The sequence below is a fragment of the Camelus bactrianus genome, chromosome 4 (assembly GCF_048773025.1).
Source record: "Camelus bactrianus isolate YW-2024 breed Bactrian camel chromosome 4, ASM4877302v1, whole genome shotgun sequence".
NCBI lineage: Eukaryota > Metazoa > Chordata > Mammalia > Artiodactyla > Camelidae > Camelus > Camelus bactrianus.
The window spans coordinates 29,368,559-29,382,813 of NC_133542.1; the positions used below are offsets into that span (position 1 = coordinate 29,368,559).

At 34.5% G+C, this 14,255-nt stretch overlaps 1 protein-coding gene across 1 annotated transcript in view; it reads left to right on the plus strand.

The window, feature by feature from the left end:
* Positions 1–14,255, plus strand: part of RANBP6 (RAN binding protein 6) — a 247,349-nt gene continuing 233,094 nt past the window's right edge. The window contains exon 1 of the mRNA XM_074361594.1: positions 1–15. The gene's annotated coding sequence lies outside the window, so the exon portion shown is untranslated. The remainder of the gene's footprint in view (positions 16–14,255) is intronic.

Consider the following 14,255-nt stretch of genomic DNA (forward strand, 5'->3'; position numbering starts at 1 on the left):
ACCAGTGAGCAAAGGGTAAGCTATATCACTGTTTTTTCTTTAATTTTTAAAATTTTAATATAACTTTCAAAGCTTACTTTACATTTAGTTTTTACAAAATATTGGCTATATTCCCCGTGTTGTACAATACATCCTTGAGCCTATCGTACATCTGGTAGTTTGTGTCCCCCTTTCCCCTACATCTGTGTTGCCCCTGCCCCGAACTAGTTTGTTGTCTGTATCTTTGAGTCTGCTTTTTTTTGTTACATTCACTAATTAGTGGCAATGCTAGATTCTACATATAAATGATATTATACAGTATTTGTCTCTCTGTCTGATGTCTTTTAGTTAGCGTAATATCCTTCAAGTCCATCCATGTTGCTGCAAATGGCAAAATTTCATTCTTTTATGTGGCTGAGTAGTATTCCATTGTATATGTGTGCGTGTATGTGTATATGTGTATGTATATATATACATACACACACACACACACATATGCACACATATACATATACATACCACATCTTTATCCACTCATATGTTGATGGACACTTAGGTTGCTCCCATATCTTGGCAAATGTAAATAATAATGCTGCTACGAACATTGGGGTGCATGTATACTTTTGAATTAGTGTTTTGGGGTTTTTTGTTTTTTGTTTTTTTGGTATATATTCCCAGGAGTGGAATTGCTGGGTCATATGGTAGTTCTATTTTTAGTTTTTTGAGAAACCTCCATACTGTTTTTTCACAGTAGCTGCATCAATTTATATTCTCATAACAGTCTACAACTGTTCCTTTTTCTCTCCATCATTGCCAACGTTTGTTATTTGTGTTCTTTTTGATGATAGCCATTTTGACAAAGTAACATCTTATTGTGGTTTTGATTTGCATTTCCCTGATGATTACTGATGTTGGGCATCTTTTCATGTGCCTGTTTGCCATCTGCATTTCTTCTTTGGAAAAATGTCTATTCAGTTCGTCCACCCATTTTTAAATTAGGATTTTTTTTTCTTTTGATATTGAGTTGTATGAAAGCTGTCTCACTTTTTATGGCCTAGTTTGAAAGTCACATAGTGTCAATTCTACCATATTCTTTTACCAAAACATTCACAAAAGCCTACTCAGTTTCAGGAGGGAGGGGATAAAGACCCCAGTCCTCAATAGGAGGGGTAGCAATGTCACATTGTGAAAAGAGCATATGGGATGGGAGATATTATTGCAGCCATTTTGTGGCAATAGAATCTGGAACATAACTTTTCTATCTATTTTTTTCCTTTTTTTTTTGTATGATCAAGAGGTTTTAAATTATAAAATACATTAGTCATACAAAAAAGGTATAGAGAATAATATAATAAACATTTTTGTATTCACCACCTTGCTTTAGATATAAAACATTTCAAATAGTTAAGATGCCTCTTTGTTTACATTCCTTTTTCTCTCTCTTTTCCAAAGAGAGAAACATTTTCTGAAATTGGGTATTCATAATTGTCATGCCTATCTTTATACTTTTAATACATTTATCTCTAAGCAATGGTAAATTTGAGGTCTTTTTAAAAGTTTGTTTTTGGTGGGGAGGTAATTAGGTTTTTAAATTAATTTATTCATTGATTTTTAATATGTATTTTTATTGAAGTTTTCAATGTATCAATTTCTGGTGTGCAACATAATGTCTCAGTCATATAGGAACATGCATATATTCATTTTCATATTCTCTTTCACCATAAGTTACTACAAGATACTGAATAGAGTTCCCTGTGCTATGTAGTATGAACTTGTTTATCTATTTTTTATGTATTGGTTAGTATCTGCAAATCTCTAACTCCCAACTTATCCCTTCGCACTCCCTCCCCTCTATCATAACCATAGGTTTGTTTTCTATCTCTGTGAGTCTGTTTCTGTTTTGTAAATAAGTTTGTCTTTTTTTTTTTTTTTTTAAGATTCCACATGTAAGTAATATCATATGGTATTTTTCTTTCCCCTTCTGGCTTACTTCACTTAGAATGACATTCTCCAGGGCCATCCATGTTAGTACAAATGGCATTATTTTATTCTTTTTATGGCTGAGTAGTATTCCATTGTATAAATATACAACAACTTTTTTATCCAGTCATCTGTCAATGGACATTTAAGTTATTTCCATATCTTGACTATTATAAAGAGTGCTACTGTGAACATTAGGGTGCATGTGCTTTTTTGAATTAAAGTTCTCCTGGATATGTGCTCAGAAGTGGGATTGCTGGATCATATGGTAAGTCTATTTTTTGTCTTTTGAGGAATCTCCATGCTGTTTTCCATAATGGTTGCACAAAACTACATTCCCACCAGCAATTTAAGAGGATTCCCTCTTCTCCACACCCTCTCCAGCATTTATCATTCATGGACTTTTGAATGATGGCCAATCTGAGTGGAGTGAGGTGATACCTCATTGTAGTTTTGATTTGAATTTCTCTGATAATTAATGATATTGAGCATTTTTTCATGTGCCTATTGGCCATTTGTATGTCTTCATTGGAGAATTGCTTGTTTAGGTCGTCTGTCCATTTTTGGATTGGGTTGTTTGTGTTTTTGTTATTAAGTTGTATGAGCTGTTTATATATTCTGGAAATTAAGCCCTTGTCAGTCTCATATTTTTCAAATATTTTCTCCCATTCCATGGGTTGTCTTTTTGTTTTGCTTATGGTTTCCTTTGCTGTGCAAAAGCTTATAAGTTTAATTATGTCCCATTTGTTAATTTTTGATTTTATTTCCATTGCTTGCGGGACTGCCCTAGGAGAACATTGTGAAATTCATGTTGGATAATGTTTTGCCTATGTTTCCTTCTAGGACATTTATAGTGCCTTGTCTTATGTTTAAGTCTTTAAGCCATTTTGAGTTTATTTTTTGTATAGTATGAGGGAGTATTTTGACTTCATTGATTTACATGCAGCTGTCCAGTTTTCCCAACACCATTTGCTACAGAGACTGCATTTATTCATTTATTTTTAAATGGAGGTACTGGGGATTGAACCCAGGACCTCGTGCATACTAAGCATGTGCTCTGCCACTGAGCTCTACCCTCCCCACTGGAGCCTTTTTAAGCTTTATATAACATGATTCTTTATAACATTGAAACTTACTTTTTAACTCAAGGATTTTGGTGGTTTTTTTGAGATTTATTTGTTGACATATAGCCCTAGTACAAACTTTCTTAAAGTTTCAGATGGTAAATATGTTAAGTTTTTGTGGGCGGATACTTTCTCTTGCAAGTACTTTTTCTGCAGTTGTAGTACAAAAGCAGCTCTATTCAATACGTAAATGAATGGTATACCTGGGTTCTGATAAAACTCTATTTACAGAAATAGGTGGCAGAGTGCAGAATTTGGCCTCTGGGCCATAGTTTGCTGACCCCAGCTCTAACATAAAATTAAGGACACTTCAGATATCTTGTGTTCCCTGAAAGTTATTTTAGGTTATAACCCATCCCCAACCCCAACCTTCTCATGCTTCTCTGCCTTAGGAAGAAATTTTAGAAACACTGACTTAGGAGTAAAATTGCCAGATTTGCTAAATTTTGATTTATGAAAAGTCTCACTGGTCTCCACTTTTCATCTTTTATTCTTAAGGGTAAAGGTCAGTAAACTCCTGCCTTTAAACTCCTCTAGCCACCCTCCTTTGAAGTTGGAGTGGCTCTTTCCTAGAGAATTTCAACTCATATGTCAAAATTTCCCACAAATGCCACTTCCTCCAGAATGCCTTTCCTGATACCTCCCAGCTGAAGAAAAGGCTTCCCCTGTATTCCTATACTTAGTTCATGTCTCTAACTCTTAAACTTAGAGCTGTAATTATTTGTTTGCATGACTGTCTTCACCATTAAATTTTTGATCCCCAGGGGAATAGAGACTTATTCTATTTATCTTTTGTTTTCTAACACAAAATTTGGTAGTTGGTACCTAAATATACTTAACAGGTGGTTGTTGAAGGATAGAAGGGAGGAAGGGAGGAGCTGGAGTCTATTCAGGTGTCTTCTTGGAACAAGAAACAAATTTGCATAATTTTCAGACCTTTAAAGGCAAACTTACCTCTCTTCAGCTTTCTTCCCCACCCAACCTTAGAGCATTTCTTCATGCCCTCCTACCTTCTCTTTGCAGGGAGGTAGATTATAATGTCTTTTAAAAATACAGATGGTTATAATTTTGCATAGAAAAAGCTTTGCTGAGCATTTTCTTGTAATCTAAATTCCTAGGTCCTAAGATGTTGAACACCCTCTAAACTATTACTATTTATAAAGAAGGATAAGAAAATTGATGTAATAATAATAGTTTTTTGGGGGGTTTTTTTTGCCTGGACTAGAGGAAAAAAATACAGTGTTTCAAGCTCACTATTATAGTACTAAGTTTGCTGTTAGGATTATTGTCTGTGAAGGAGAAAAGTTATTGACATTAAAGTGTTTTCTATAGAAAGGTGTTTCGCCCTCCCCATTTTCTAATTGAAAACACATGTTGATATTATTTTGCAGATTTGCATGAGCAAGAAATACTATATAACTTTTCCATATCCATTTAGCAGTTAGATTAATTAATGCAGACTTAATGAAGTTATGTGGCTTGATGGAAAGAACATGGGCTCTAGGATCAGATAGACCTGAATTTGAATCTGGGTTCTGCTCATTACCAGCATTATGGTATTGGGCAACTTATTTAATGTCTCTGAGCTTTGATTTCTATATCTGAAAAAAGTATAATACCTCTCATAGTGCCGCAAGAACCAGATGAGATAAAGTTTCATTGTATAGGCACTCAATAATGGTTACTTTCCTCTGTTTTTGTCACAGTATCTGAGTGCATTCAGTCAATAGAATTTATTTTGGTTTTCAAATGATTTTGTTGGTGATTTGAGATAATAAAGAATTTGGGATGGAAGCATTGTTGTCATTTAAAAAAGCATTTTATGACTTTGGATTTATGAGCTTTAGGGAGCTCTTTCCAATAGTGTTTCTGTCAGTGTTTCTGAAGATAGAGATAAATTATGCAGTACTAAGATCTGCTTGGCAAATTTACATATATCTGAATTATTTTGGTGTTTAATGAGTTCAACAAGCAAATAATAGTATTTGTGAGGCCCTTTAAGCAGCTTTCTATCCTCTTATGAAATCCCAGAGGATTTTCAAAACTCGGAAAGATCTACTGTCTCCCTTCTCTCTGCTCACTCCCAGACTCCAAAACAAAAACCTAAAGTATAACTTTGTTACACCAAAAGCAAAACAGAAAACAACACAACACAACACAGTTTCGAAATATTTACAACAACATGACAGTCCCATTTTCTCATTTTACCCCTGGTACCTAAAATGCTATTTACATTATGCAAATAAACCAGATACATCTAATGCACTCCTTCCAAAACAATACTATTAAAATTACGTTTTATAAGGTTTCCATGCAGTGAGGGAATTTTATTATCTCCTCTAGGTTGTTGAAAGAGAATTTTTAAAGAAAATTTAGCCTACATATTTTCTTTTACAAACTACCACGATTTTTTATAATGAGCATTAGTATAATTTATTGACTACAGTGTATTTTAGCAAAAGACTACATGAGACTGGGGAATTAGAAGTGACTACTTTGGGCTAATCATAGCTTTTCTGGGCTATCAACTTCCTGTCTGTAAATTGAGATGAGCAGGAAAGGTAGTATTGGTTTAGTATAAACTACTCACTCTTGGCTGGTGAGAGCTTAATCTTTGGAGTCAGCTTTGGAGTCAACTGTGTGAGGCAAATGTCAGTTTCCACAACTGTGATTGATTAGGTACCTAGTAGATTTGTGGTAAGAATGAATGAGATATCACATGTAAGTACCTAGTGTACCATTCATACCATCCAGTGAATGTTGATTGCCATTGTCAGCAGCAGCTATGGTCTGGACCCAGAAGTAAATTTATGCGTGAGTTTTTTGTAATGATAATTAAGAATTTCTTCTTCATCACGTACTTGAGATATACTTCTAGTATTTCATAGATTTTGCTGCCTAACAAAGCACCTCAAAACTTAGAGGCTTAAAACAGCCATTTATTTAACTCATTATTCTATGTGGTAATAATTTGGACTAGGCCCAGCTGAGCAGTTATTCAGCTTTCATATGATGACTGGGTGGTCTAGAATGGCCTCACCTGAGATGGCCTGTCACTGTACCACATGGTCTAGCCTGGACTTGTTCAATATAGTGGATGTGCAGGGTTCTACAAGAGCCAGTGGAAGCCAACAAGGTCTCTTGAGGCCTAGATTTGAAATTGGCACAGTATCAATTCACCAGATTATGCTGAGCAAAGTATGTTCTAAGACCAGCCCAAACTCAAATAGAGGGAAAATTGACTCCTCTTTTTAAAAAGAGGAGCTGCAAAGATTCATTGCAAAGGGGTAGGGAGGGAAATAATTATGGCCATTTTTGTAATGAATCTAAAACACCATCTACTGCCAATCCTTGTCATAATAGATTACCCACTGGTAACCTTTTTATGGCTTTAGTAATCTTGTTACTTTACTTCTCATAATCTTCCTATCCTTCGGTCTACCACAAATTATTGTTACACATGTGCTTCATATATTTGCTGGTACAGGATGAATTTTTTTGTCACATGACCAGTTGATGCTGGTAAACTTTGATCTACCTGAAACTTGTGACCTAATATCGTTTTATCTAATCCCTGCTAAGCCAAAAATACATACTTTTTGAATGACCCCTGAGAATATATCATGATGCAATCTGAAAAACATTAGGAATTATTGTGGATTTTTAAATTTTAATCCCTAAAAATAAAAATAGTTTTTAAGAATATCACAACAATATGTAATTTCTTAAAACTTTCCACAAGTCCCAGTACCACGGACCCAAGATAAAAAAAAAAAACTGACAATATTGAGTGTTAGCAAGAATATAGAGCAAGTGAACTATACACTTATGATGTATTCACTTTACCATATATGTATTATAATATACATAAACATAATTTTATAGATGTCCTTCCTAGAAAAAGTAGGTTTTAAAATTCTGTTAGTGGTATAAATGAAAACGAATCCTATCCCTGGCCTCAGGATTGATCTGTATTGAAAAATTAAAAAGCTTCTATTCTTCCTCCTCCTTTTTCAGAGATTAATTAGGGAGAAGGCCCAGTATAAGAATTTGATCTGGTGGAAAGTAAAGAAAAGCTAAATTTAAAAGCTTCTTAAGTGTTCTACAGGTTCCTAACTTAAGGATATTGATGAAAGATTGATCTCTTTTTTGGGGAAAGGTATGGTACATGCATATACACCCATATGTGTGCATATGTATGTATTTGTGTGACCATGTGGGTGCATATACTCTGTGCACACATGTGCATGTGTGTGTGCGCGCACATGGATGTATACATGTGTGCATGTGTGTTTTCCACTAGATTCTCATAGAAGGAGTGAGGAGGCATAGCTTTCCTCTAAAATAGCGAAGATTTCATGAAAGGGTGTATGCTTTGAGTTCCAAAATTCTGCTGAAGATCCCAAGGACTATTATTCTAGATATAATAATGCAGATTTGGGGAAATATTCAGCTTCAGATGAATTCCCCTAGGTAGAGGTGGGGCACAAGGCACAGAGCCTAAGACCAGTACGTCACTCCTGTGTTAGGGCAAGAATATTTCTAAAGTAGGTTTAGCATCACATTGTGAAGGGAAAAGGAGGAGCTTTCTGGGTCAAAGTGAACTTTGAAGGAGGGTGGTAGAAACAAGTCTAAGAAGTAAGATGCTGGCCCAAGTGCACCCTTATTTCTATACCTTTGGACCTATAACAGCCAGTTCTGTATTTTCTCCTACACTGTAATTCACTCTGTCTTTCCCATAGTTTTTCAGGAAAGCATAATACCCATTCTGCAGCCTTGTGTTAGTGGTGTTGTGGGGACAGTGGGCAGGGAATTGAGAGACAAGGCAGTAAACAGAAGAACGGCCTTACCACCTCACCTGTCCCTAAGGCCAGTGTAACTGGAACAACAGGGTAGAGGATGGTGATCCTAGAATTCAGAAGGCCACAGATAGTGAAGTGAACCAAACCTCCCTGTAGAGGTGGTGATTAGGAGTTAAGTGACCACAGAGAAGCTGCTACAACATGGACAAATGCAGAAGGGGATAAGAGACCAACCCCCTGAGGTGAGGCAGGGGTGGGAAAGGTAGGAGAGAGCCAGCAGACACTTGGCTCACAGTATGGTTTAGGAGCTTTGGTAAAGAGACTGGAATGATGTGTGACTGAGAAGAGATGAGAGAATTAGAGCTATTAGATTTTTTTTTATGTGTTAAAATATCCCATGTGTATAATTTTAAAAAATCAAAATTAAGAGCCAAAATGTATTTGTATTTAGCTTCCTAATATCATGAGAATATGGAGGACAAATTGAAGCAAGGGACAAAGTTTAAAAAGTAGGGTTATACTCAAAATATATTCCTTGAGGATTTCAACTATTCTGAATTATATTGGTGGGAAGAAATAATGGATTAGAGATGAATGTGGTTGAAATTGGTGCATATCCAAAGCAACTTTATCCAAAGTCAGCAAATACACTAAATGAATTATAGTTGTCAAAAAATTAAAAAAAAAAAAAAAAAACAAACCCAAAACTCAAGGAAGGCGAATGTAATTGAGGCAGGGTCATAGCCTTGTCAGATTTTGTATTCAGTAACTTTAGCAAAGTAACTCTTAAAATATTGCTTGAAGGTTTTTATATGTCCTGTGGTTTGGGAATCTAAGTAGAAACAGAATAGATGCCCCTGAATGCCTCCTTTGAATCAGAAAGTCCAGTCAGGCCAATACTAGAGATATTAGTTGTGCACAGAGGAAGTATGATTTCCCTGTATCATTTCTGGGCTCAGTCCCAACCCATATATTGTGATTAATTTGGTAACTCTGAATGTATCCCAGTTTTTGATTAGTCAGTTCAACCATGGTGTAGTCATTAAAGCATCTAGTCCCACATGGTTATTCTATTTGCTATTGTATATAGAACTAGTTTATTATTTCCTGATAAATTATTTGCAAGATTTCTGAAGGGCTTTTTTTTTTCCCCTCTTCACATTGGTAAGCATTTATATGTGGCTTAAAGGTACTTGGTGTTTTAAATACTTCTCATGTTGTATTAGTTTGCCAGGGTTGCCATAGCAAAATACCACAAAGTTGGATGGCGTAAACAACAGAAATTTGTTTGGAGGATGGAAGTCCAAGGATGATCAAGGTGTCCACAAGTTTGGTTTCTCCTGGAGCCTCTTCCCTTGGCTTTCAGATAGCTGCATTCTCACTGTGTGTCCCATGGTCTTTTCTTTGTTGAGTGCATCCCTGGTATTTCTTCCTCCTCTTATAAGAATATCATGTTGGATTAGGGTCTTAGCATTATGACCTATTTGATTTTAATTACTTCTTTAAAGTGTTTTATCTCAAATACAGTCACATTGTGGATTAGGACTTCGACATATGAATTTCGGGAGATGGGAACACAATTCAGTCTATGGGATATTGCTACACTCATGAACTTGAAATTGTCTCATTACCCACTTTCCTTCTAAGATTACAACTTACTACTCATTACAAACAGCAAAATGCCTTATGTAAAGGATGAACTGCTATTAAAAAAAACAGAACTAATTTAGAAATTTAAATTTACTTCAGCCAGGTAGAACCTCAAATTGGTAAGAGCTGAAAGAATTTTAACCACATGTTGAATATTAATCTTAGAATATTCACTTATCTAAAATGTTAATAAGCTCACTGGCAAACAAATAACAGAAAACAACTGTGTAGAAAAAGCACTGTGAGAAAGAATACAATGATCTGATTTCGTTTACTTTGCAAAAAACAAAAAAATTCCAGATGAATTTTTTCAGAGCTATTTTTCTTTTTGGTAGATCAGATTAAATCCTAAAAATAGCCCAATAAAGAATTTTGCTTTCTAAAGCTAGATAGTTAAGATGAAATATTTTCCTTAAAAAACAAAAAACTCAATCAAATGAACAATTTCTAAAAATGCTTAGGGAGAAAAGAAACAGTTTAGTATACATAACCCAAAGAGATAAAAGCTGTAGGTATGTTTTGTCTCAAGAATAGTTTTAGAAAAAGAAGAAAGAGTGTACTGAGACAAATCATTTTGAAAGATAATTGTTATTCTGATTTGGCTTTCCTGATGTGAATGCAAGAGAAGAAGCCTTGTGGTTGCTTGGTTGGTTTGTCTGCAAATCTGGAGTGGCTCTTGTATGCTGGCAAGTTTTGGTATGCTTGTTCTCAGAAATTCGCCTTATTTTGAAAATCCAAACCTTTCATTAGGGTTTAAAATATGATGTCATGATCACAAAAAGTTGTAGATATAAAATATGTTTTTAATTTGCTTTACAAAATTCAAGTTAAAAAATTTACAATCTGTTCCTTTTCTCCAGCAACAGTAACCACAGATATTATCCACTGTAAATATCTTAATTTTTGTCAAAAATCCAAGTAATATATTTTTGTTATTGCTGCTCAGTGATGTTTTCTGAGACAAAAGAAATGTTTATTATCCATATGCCACATTTAATAATTTCTAGAATGGCTTATGGAGATCAAAAGGAAAAGTCTTTCTACTTTCATTTTTCTCACTCTGACACTGGTAAATAATGCACTTCAAAATGCACTTTAAAACAATGGTAAAAACATTTTGTAGGGAGTGGAATGACATGTTCAAAGTTCTGAAAGGAAAAAATCTGCAACTTAGGGTAATCTGCTAAAAAATATTATCATTTATAATAGAAAGGGTAATAAAGAATTTCTTAGAAAAGAAAAAACTAAAAATTCACAATACTAGACCTACCCTAAAAGAAATGTTGAAGAGTATTCACTGAAGAGAAAAGAAGCAAGAATCTATAGAAGAGACAAAATCATAATAGGAAAGGCAAATATATGAAAGGATTGAAGATCATTTAAATAAGCCTTTAAAATAGATTAAAAAGGAATAAAAGTTGTAAAAGTGATTAAAACTACAATTAACAGTAAAAGGATAAGTATGAAGATATAAACTAGGACATCAAAATCACAAAATGTAGGGGAGGGGAGTATAAAATGTAGATCTTTTAGAATGTGTTTGAACTTGAATAACTATCACTTTAAAGCAAGTAAATATATTTATGGGTCAACATATTTGAATTCCATTGTAACCACAAATCAAAAATATAGTAGGTTCACAAAAACCAAAAAGTAAGGAACTCAAGCATACTACAAAAGAAACCCATCAAACCACAAAAGGAAAAATAAAACAAAAAGAAATGAACAAAGAAGAACCACAAAAACAACTGGAAACCAAGGATTAAAATGGCAATAAGAACATACCTATCAATAATTACTTTAAATGTCAATGAGCTAAATGTGCTGATCAAAAGATATAGGATGGTAGATTGGATTAAAAAACAAAAACTTTCAATATGCTGCCTGCAAGAGACTCACTTCAGGGTGAAAGACATACAGATTGAAAGTGAGGGGATGAAAAAAAATTTTTTTATACAAATGGAAATTACAGGAAAGTGAGGGTAGTAATACTCAAATCAGACAAAACAGACTAAAACAAAGGCCATAATTGAAAGAATTAATATTGCTATAATGGCCATACTACCCAGAGCAATCTATAGATTCAATACAATCCCTATCAAATAACCCAGGACAGTTTTCACAGAACTAGAACAAATAATCCTAAAATTTATATGGAATCACAAAAGACCCAGAATTGCCAAAGTAAAACTGAAGAAAAGAATGAAGCTAGAGGAATAACCATCCCAACTTCAGACAATACTACAGAGCTATATTAATCAAAACAGCATGGTATTGGCACAGCAACAGACATATGGATCAATGGAACAGAATAGAGAGCCCAGAAATAAACTCATATACCTATGGTCAACTAATTTTTGACAAAGGAGTCAAGAATATACAATGGAAAAAAGACAGCCTCTTCAGCAAGTGGCATTGGGAAAGCTGGACAGCTGCACGTAAATCAGTGCAGTTAGAACACTCCTTTATACCATACACAAAAATAAACTCAAAATGTCTTAAAGACATAAGCATAAGACAAGACACTGTAAATCTAGGAGAAAACATAGGCAAAACATAGACAAAACAATCTTAGCAATGTTCTGCTAGGGCAGTCTACCCAGGCAATAGAAATAAAATAAAAAATAAACAAATGGAACCTAATTAAACATACAAGCTTTTGCACAACAAAGGAAACCATAAGCAAAACAAAATGACAACCTACAGAATGGGAGAAAATATTTGCAAATGATGCGACTGACAAAGGCTTAATTTCCAGAATATATAAACAGCATATACAACTTAACACACACACAAAAAACAACAAATCCAAAAATGGACAGAAGACCTAAATAAGCAATTCTTCAATGAAGGCATACAAATAGCCAATAGGCGCATGAAAAAAATGCTCCATATCACTAATTATCAGAGAAATGCAAATCAAATCTACAATGAGGTGTCACTTCACACCACTCAGAATGGCCATCATTCAAAAGTCCACAAACAATAAATGCTGCAGAGGGTATGGAGAAAAGGGAACCCTCCTACACTGCTGGTGGGAATGTAGTTGTTGTAGCCATTATGGAAAACAGTATGGAGATTCCTCAAAAAACTAAAAATAGACTTACCATATGATCCAGCAATCCCACTTCATATATCCAGAGGGAACTCTAATTCAAAACAATACATGCACCCCAATGTTCATAGTAGCACTATTTACAATAGCCCAGACATGGAAGCAACCTAAATGTCTGTTGATAGAGGACTGTATAAAGAAGTTGTGATATATTTATACAATGGAATACTCAGCCATAAAAAATATCATATGATCAGCAATCCCACTTCTGGGTATATATCTGGAGGGAACTCCAATTCGAAAAGATACATACACCCCAGTGTTCATAGTAGCACTATTTACAATAGCCAAGACAAGGAAACAACCTAAATATCCATCAACAGATGACTGGATAAAGAGATTGTGGTATATTTTTACAATGAAATACTACTCAGCCATAAAGAAGAATAAAATAATGCTATTTGTAGCAATATGGGTGGACCTAGAGATCATCATTCTAAGTGAAGTAAGCCAGAAAGAGAAATACCATATGATATCACTCATATGTGGAGTCTAAAAAGAATAGAAAAGAAAAGAAAAAAAAAGACACTATGAACTCATCTACAAAACAGAGGCAGACTCACAGACATGGTAAACAATCTTATGGTTGCTGGGGAAAGGGAGTGGAAAGGGATAGATTTGGGAAGTTGAAATTTACAAATGTTAGCCACTATATATAAAAACAGATTTTTAAAAAAAGCTTATTCTGTATAGCACAGAGAACTATGTTCAATATCTTGTAATAACCTTTAATGAAAAAGAATATGAAATGAATATATGTGTGTATATGCATGACTGGAACATTGTGCTGTACACCAGAAATTGACACATTGTAAGTGACTGTACTTCAGTTTTAAAAAGTGTAATTTGAAAAAACGAACAAACAAACAAAAAAACTACCTAACCTACCACTTAAAATAATTAGAAAAAGAAGAACAAAGTTTAAACTCAGCATAAGGAAGGCAATAATAAAGATCAGAGAGGAAATAAATAAAATAGAGATAAAAAACAATGGAAAAGATCAATCAAACCAGGAGCTGCTTTTTTGAAAAGGTAAATAAAATCAACAAACTACTAGGCAGGCTCACAAAGAAGAAAAGAGAGAGGACCCAATAAGCAAAACAAGAAATGAAAGAGGAGAAATAACAACTGATAGCACAGAAATACAAAAAATCATAAGAGGAAACTATGAACAGTTATATGCCAACAAATTAGACAACCTAGAAGACATGAACAAGTTTGTAGGAATATACAGCCTGCCAAAACTGAGTCAAGAGGAAACATAATTTGAACAAACCAATCACTAGAAGTGAATCTGCAAGAAGACTGGTGGCTGGTGGGCAGGATATGGTTAACTTTACAGAAGCACATCAGTTTATCCTCTGGCATCTGCCATGCAAGTATCTATTTAATGAATGTTTTTCTTCCAATCCTCTGCAATAGGGAGTATCAAAAACTCTTTTTCTTTATGTGGTGGGAACAACTTGGAGTTAATGCCTTATGGGAAAGAGGAGATGGAAAAAAAAGTTGAAAGATAAATTTCTTGCCGTTCAAAGATTCCAGTGTGCAGTAATTCCAAAAATGCCTTTCTGGAGATATTGTATGTTACCAAATAACTTGTTAAAT